The sequence below is a fragment of the Oryctolagus cuniculus genome, chromosome 6 (genome assembly GCF_051225735.1).
Source record: "Oryctolagus cuniculus isolate XC-2025 breed Fujian yellow rabbit chromosome 6, ASM5122573v1, whole genome shotgun sequence".
NCBI classification, from domain to species: Eukaryota; Metazoa; Chordata; class Mammalia; order Lagomorpha; family Leporidae; genus Oryctolagus; species Oryctolagus cuniculus.
In genome coordinates, this window is record NC_142872.1 from 1,897,219 (window position 1) to 1,904,078 (window position 6,860).

The 6,860-nt window shown below is 43.0% G+C and overlaps 1 pseudogene; it reads left to right on the forward strand.

Moving 5' to 3' along the window:
* Window positions 1–4,946: 4,946 nt before the first annotated feature.
* On the forward strand, window positions 4,947–5,886 carry LOC149125915 (olfactory receptor 2H1-like; annotated as a pseudogene).
* Window positions 5,887–6,860: the final 974 nt, after the last annotated feature.

The following is a 6,860-nucleotide window of genomic DNA, read 5'->3' on the forward strand; positions in this document are numbered from 1 at the left end:
GGTGAGCTGCTCTCATTCCGAGATTGAAGGGGTGAGTAAGGGGAGGATTAGATGGGTGTAACTTCAGGACATGTAGATGCTCTGGACACCAGATTTGTGGATTCCAGGGGACTGGTGCACATCTCAAATGATTGTTGTCCACCATTTGGCCTCACAGATTCTGGGCTGTGAAATTACTGGGGAGTGTGCATACTCAGATGCACACAGAGGCACATACAAACCTGCAGCCTTTTATATACTGCATTGCTGTACCATGTGCAGTTGCGTTTCTCACATACACACAGACTTTTCAAATACCTCATATTGAAAGGAGAGAAGAGTCAGTGGATTGCTTCACTGTTATTTTTAAGTGAACAATAGTGGTTAATTATTCCAAACATTTGGTATTTTACGAATGCTGACGAGCAACAGGATCATCTTTAATGAAACTAAGGCCTATTAATAACTAAAATCTGCACCTCCCTTACAAAGTACCACTTAATTAAATTATGGATCATTTTTATTATCACAATCTGAGGAGGATAATTGGCAGAGAGAGAAAGAGAGAGTGAGTTTCCCTTTAACATATTCCTCATTTGGAGCCATAAAGACAAGATTGGAATGTGTCGTCCCTCAAGGCTTTTAGTAGAAAATAAAAGCAAACTGATCATGGTTTCCAATAATATACTGTGGAAATGTATTTTATTAAAAGTATATTTATTTGAAACCCAGAAATATAGATAGATGGATAGATAGATATAGATTGATGGATATATTACCAGAGAAGCAAAGGGTCCTTGTCTTTGCACAAGACAGAATTCAGGCGTGAGACAGAGAGCAATGGAAAGCAACATAGCAAGGTTTATTAGGGTAGAGACATCTGTAAGAACCGATAGGCACCTCTCCAGACAGAACCTGAGAGAGAGTTCTCAGTTCACATTTAGGCTGGGGCTTTTAAGGGGATGGGTCTTGCCTTCCCACCTTTTATCTCCCCCTCTCCTTCTTCTCCCAGAACCAAGGACTTGTTGGGTGTAAATACAAAAAATTCCGTTCTGAGTTCTTCCCACTGAAGTTATCAGACAGGGGAAGCCTGGCTGGCCTCGCCCCTTCTTAGAGGAAGGGTGTTTATCAGGCCAGGGTGAAGGGGCAGGACCCCTGGAAGGTCATCAGGATCCTGGGGGGACTTTGAAGTGTAAGATGCTGGGCTTCTGGAGCTTCCGCAGTGGGTGCAGGTCTTCAGGCCTTTCTCATACACACATAGGCTCAATTTCTGACTTCCTACCTAAAGATAGTCAGAGTAAGAACTCCCAGTTGCTCGTTCATGCCTGAAATGCCCACAATAGCTGGGGCTTGGGCTGGAGACAAAGCTGGGAGTGGAAATCTGAATTACTTGGGTTATCACTACCTCTTCCCAGGATCTGTGTTTGCCTAGAACTGGGAATGAAACCCAGGTACTCTAATGCAGGACATAGGAGTTTTAGCTGCTAGGTTCAACACCCACTCCTCTATATTCACTTAAATCTGTTTTTTGGAAAATGTATAATTAAATTAGGAGCCGGCGCTGTGGCACAATAGGCTAATCATCTGCCTGTGGCGCCGGCACACGGTGTTCTAACCCTGTCGGGGCACCGGATTCTGTCCCGGTTGCCCCTCTTCCAGGCCAGCTCTCTGCTGTGGCCCAGGAAAGCAGTGGAGAATGGCCCAGGTCCTTGGGCCCTGCACCCACATGGGAGACCAGGAGAAACACCTTACTCCTGGCTTCAGATCAGTGCAGTGTGCCAGTCACAGTGTGCTGGCTGCAGCGGCCATTGGAGGGTGAACCAACGGTAAAGGAAGACCTTTCTCTCTGTCTCTCTCTCACTGTCCACTCTGCCTGTCAAAAAAAAATTAGGAATAACTTTGAGACCTGAATTTCACATTGAAATATCAAATTCACTGAGGGCGAGATGTAGAAAATGAAACTTTATAACTGCTACACACATGCATGGTGAAGAGTTGCTTAAGCTACACAGAAAGGCAATAAAGAAAATCCATTCTTTATCATCTCAGAACTTGGTAAAGGAAAAGGCCTCTGAGGATAGTAAAGAGATGAACCATCTCAGCACATTTAATATGGGGAGTTTACCTGCATTTTCTGACAAACTGAAGGCTGCACATCAGTAGTGTTTAACAACCACATCACCCGAAGAGGGTAGGCAGATAAATTTAAAATGACACAACAAACATTTATTAAAGAAGGTTCTGCACATGGCTTGGAAATACAGAAAAAAATGTATTCTTGGTATTCATGGTAAACACACTGGAGTGTCCCCCCTTGCGTTTGCTGAGTTGAACAGGGGAAGGTGTGAGGCTTCCCTACAGCCAGTAAGGGAAGAACAGGTGCTCTCCCCGCGGTGTGTGTGGTGTGATCCGTGCTGGGTAGAAAACTGTGTAGACAAAAATGAAAGGGATACCAGTTCTGAAACATAACCAAGAGAGGATAAAGGAATGCACTACGTCATTTTAGATTAACAAAAATTTTGAAGAAATCTTCATTTACTGTGAGAGCAACACTGTCACATAAATTCTGTTCCTAAGATATACTAATAAAAAGTATGAATAAAAAAGACATATTTATAGTATTTCCACAGACATTGAGTGATACACAGCATGATTCTGTTCTTATATGTATATATATCTGTGCTTCTGCCTGCATTATTAATTAAAATGTAATGCTCCTACCATATAAAAATGACAGATATTTGAAAGGATGGATATGTTAATTGGCCCAGTTTGTTCACTCTGCTGAGTAAGCACGGAAACCTGCTGTGGTACTCTGTAAATGTATGCAACAGTTATTTGTCAATTCAAAAATTATACTAAAAACAAGATTTTATAATAAATATTGTATTTGACATTGAGGCTAGAGAACTCTTTATTTCTTATTTTAGTTTCATCTATGTCTTTGTTTAAAGTGCTAACAAAACATACTTAAGGAATAAAAGTTACACTTTACAGAACATAATTCAATGTTGTTTTAGTCACGAATGACACATGATGCCACAGAACAGAATTTCTTTCTTCCCTACATAAGGGAAACAGAGAACTCCGGATACCATTTCGAAGACAGAAAGCAGAGGAAGAAGTTGATGTGGAGCCAGGGTCAGGCACCTCGCTCTCTGAGTCAGGTGTGCTTCCTGAAGTCAATCCGGGTGGCTGGCATGGGGGAGACCAAGTGGGTTATGGGGGGACTTGGGGCAAAGTGGGTGGGCCCACCTCCCTGGGCACGACTTGGTGTTCTCCGCATTTCCCCTGCAGGAGGGAACCGCTTCTGGTTCTCCATCCTCCTCTGACTCCTGATGTTCATACCCCGTGTTTTGGTTTGTTCCTTTGCATGTTTATAGAACCCGCTGGTGAAGGACCTGAATCCTTATGATTTACTTGTTGGTTTCCTGAGCAGCTCTCTGTCTCAGATGGGCCTCAGGGCTCTGGGAAGGCAGGGATTTTACCTCTTTTCTCCAGAGTAGCTGTCCTCAGCCCTCAAGTCAGAAAGTCACAGCCCCTAACAGGGCAGCTCAGAGTTCTTGCACTGCTGGTGTACCTTCAAAACCCACTTTTCACACTCAGCATCTTGGTTTTCATCACCTAACACTGCAGAGCGCGTCCCTGTAACTAAGGTGCCTGTTGTCCTCTGAAACATTGCACAGCTTCTATAAGACAGGAAATTGGCCTTCAAGGTAAGTTTCCCCAGAATCGGATGCCCAATCTTTTTTTTATTTTATTTTATTTTTTATTTTTGACAGAGTGGACAGTGAGAGAGAGAGACAGAGAGAAAGGTCTTCCTTTTGCCGTTGGCTCACCCTCCAATGGCTGCTGCGGCCGGCGCATTGCGCTGATCCGAAGCCAGGAGCCTGGTGCTTTTCCTGGTCTCCCATGTGGGTGCAGGGCCCAAGGACTTGGGCCATCCTCCACTGCACTCCCGGGCTATAGCAGAGAGCTGCGGATGCCCAATCTTGATCTGATTCAGTCAGATACTTTAGGGATCTCCCCTCTCTATGAAGCAAGGCTGCAGAATCATCACACATTTCATAACTTTCTTAATTTGATTTATTTATGCTTTTAACTTATGATTGTGGCTGGAAATAATCTATTATGCCTGAGTGATTGCTGTAGATGACAATACAGACATTTTTGTGGCTGGAATTAAAGAGCAATTACAATGCTGTCTCCTCGCCAGTGCCGACATGCTGGGTGCTCTGGGCCAACCGCAGCAGGCATCATTACAACAGGATCCTTCAGATTTGAACCTGAATTTTCTGAGGTGGGGATTAGTATAATCATTTGCAGATGAAAACAGTATTCTAGCATTTTTAAGTTGTTTATATAAAGTAAATAAGTCAGTTTACTGAGAGTGGAAGAGCCAGGAATTTGTCCTTGCCAACTGTATGTCTCCTCTACCAAGGTACTTGCTAAGGTGTCAGAACCATGCTGGGGCCAGGATCTCGCAGCTTTGAGTCTGCTTGGAGGATACAAGGGCTTGTTTCTGGGACCATTGCCATTTCATGTGTTCCTGGTAATATCCCCAGACAATGCAGAATATTACTCTGCTACTTAGGCTACCCATGGAGAGAAAAGAGAGATGCTTGCTGTGTTCAGTATGTCACTCCAAATGTTTCCTTGAGCCAGTCCCTACACAGCTGAAGGATACTCTGGCGAGGGGGATGTGCTTATGTGCAGGTCCCCAGAGAGTGTTGTGATTACAAAATTTGGAGAGTAGTTACAAGGAGTAGCACCTTAAAATATCCCTTCTGGTCCTAAGAATGCACTGTACAGATGCAGGTTTGTAGCTTATTGTGGCCTAGGAAGAAAAGACCCTGGAATTCTATTAATATGTGGCAGTCTCTGGATAAATGTAGTGGAATTCTACAGTCTGTTTATAAAATATTTCTCATCACCCCTCCCTACCACCCAGTGCAAAAACATCGGGAATGACAAACAAGAGCTTCCCGGTGGGTTTCATCCTTCTTGGATTCTCTGGATGGCCCCAGGTAGAGTTGATTCTCTTCTGGGTTGTGATCATCCTGTATCCTGTGACCGTTCTCAGCAACTCAACCATCATCTTGCTCTCACGCATGGACCCTCGTCTCTACATCCCCATGTACTTCTTTCTTAGCAATCTTTCCTTCTTGGATCTCTGCTTGGCCACAGCCTGTGTTCCCCAGATGCTGTCAAACCTATGGGGGCCAGACAAGAGCATCACCTATGCAGGCTGTGTCATTCAGTTCTGTGTGTTCCTCTGTGTTGGTGCCACAGAAGGCATCCTTCTGGTGGTCATGGCCTTTGACTGCTACATTGCTGTGTGTCAGCGTCTGCCGTTACACCACCATCATGCACTGTCCACTCTGTTGGAAGCTGCTTTTCATGGCCTGGCTGTCTTGCCTGACAGAGTCTTTAGTCCAATCTCCTATCACCTTCCAGCTGCCCTTCTGCACTCACCACCACCTGGATGACTTTCTGTGTCAGGTTCCTGCTCTCATAAGCCTGGCCTGTGGTGACACTTCCATCAACGAGTGGCAAATGACCATCTCTGTTGTCATCTTCACCATGGTGCCTGTGGGGATGATCCTGACTACTTATGGCCATATAGCTCAAGCAGTGGGGAAAATGAAGTCAGAGGCAGGGAGGCAGAAAGTCATTGCTACCTGCTCCTCCCACCTCCTTGTGGTCTTCATGTTTTATGGGACAGTGGCAATGGTGTACACAGACCCTAAGTCCAACTTCTCTTCCAAACATGGCAAGTTCTTCACCTTCTTCTACACTGTGGTCACACCCATGCTGAACCCTCTCATCTATACCCTGAGGAACAAAGAGGTGAAGGATGCTCTTCAAAGGATGCTGAGAAACTGGATCTGCATAAGTAGATCATGAGTAGATCCCTGAGCTTTTGGACCAGAAAGAACATTCTCACACTCTCCATACGACTATCTCTCCAAAAAAAAAAAAAAAAAAAAAAACTCTAAGTAAAGAATGAGTTAAGTTAAGATGAAAATTTATGGCATTATTTGCTATGATTTTATATCATTCATTCATTCTTGAAAAAAAAAAAAAACAAAAAATATAATACCATGTTTGGCAAATCATCACTATTTAAAGTATTTCTAGCCATAGAATGATGTTAGTTGCAAAGTTAACTTTTGATGAACATGATTTATTATTTCTTAAGTAATGCAGCCTCAGTAAGTGAATATTGAAAAATTAGAAGAGGACATAAGTTAATATTTGAATATTAAAGTGAAAAAAGCAGAGAACTGTCCTTTGTGACATCTTCTACGTAAGCTTGAAGGGAGGAATTAGTGTGTAGAGTTTCCGAGGTGGTTTTCTCATATTCAACCTTTCTTTTTGACTAGTCTATGAGTATAAAAACTAGGGTGACACATGGGGATTCTATCTGGTTTCTTGTGCTGTCCACCATTCAGAGGGATGCAGAAGTGTCTTCCTCCAATGGAAAGAGATCTCACTTTAATTCAAATTTAATTTATTCTCAAAGTGATTATTGCTATGTTCAGTACTTGGTCAATTCTGTTTTTCTATCTGCATAAAAGTCATTAAATATGAAATAAGTGTACAAAACCGACCTGCTTCATGTGCTTTTGTGTTGATTCCTTTGTTGCAAAGTTATAGAATCACAGCTCTGCCTGAATTCAAATGAGTTTTTGCAAATGGGATGCTGATGTTAAAGCAATTTTAAACAAAAATTGAGTTAGAAGTTTCTGCTGAGGTTTACTGAACCTCATGGATATAGCTGAATAATGAGATACTTGGCATGTGGGCAAAATATAGAAAAGGGCTCAGATGACCCTATTCCCTGGAGAAGGGAAGAGAAAGCTACATTGTGTGTGTGT